We start from the raw sequence: 694 nt of genomic DNA, 5'->3' as shown, positions 1-694 counted from the left end.
CATCAAACTCTAGATATTGAAATCTTTATATCTTTCTTTTCCAATATTTTTAGTAGTTTCTATATAGAAGAATACAGAGTACAAGAAAGTGTATATAAGAGGTCAGAAAAGATAAAAGAACTACCAATTTCATTATATCTGTTCATAATAACAATCTCATTACCCTGTATTCATGTAAGTTAATCAATAGTTATATTGAAATATGCTAACTTATTACAAAACAGAAGAATCTAACCTCTACCAAGTCCAAAGCTGTTTATTAAAGAGAAAAGAAAGTAAAATACCTTCTCATATAATAAAAATTAATAATAGCCAATATCTGAGTTTAAACAATGAATTGGTTTTGAAAATAATTCAGAAAAGGTCCCCACAATGTTTGAGAGTCTTGACGAGATTCAGACATTGAACAACTAATCTTCTCTAAATCTAAACGTGATGTAATGTCACATAACCATTGAGCATGAGTAGGAGGAAGAACACCTTTCACTTAAACAAAAGCGTCCTCCTAGCTATAAGAGAGCTAAAGACCAAAATATGTAAATCAGATGCCTTCAGCTTAATATCTTGTCCTGCAATAATGCTGAACAAGGCAATCAGAGGGTTAGGCTTAAAATTGGCGTTAAAAAGTAAGGAAAAACTTATTTTTCAAGATTTGGACATGTCCAAAACATATGAATTAATGAAGCTTCTCCAT

The sequence above is a fragment of the Hypanus sabinus genome, chromosome 28 (genome assembly GCF_030144855.1).
Source record: "Hypanus sabinus isolate sHypSab1 chromosome 28, sHypSab1.hap1, whole genome shotgun sequence".
Taxonomy (NCBI): Eukaryota; Metazoa; Chordata; class Chondrichthyes; order Myliobatiformes; family Dasyatidae; genus Hypanus; species Hypanus sabinus.
The sequence above is the reverse complement of the archived record's forward strand: the minus strand, read 5'-3'. Positions refer to the sequence as shown.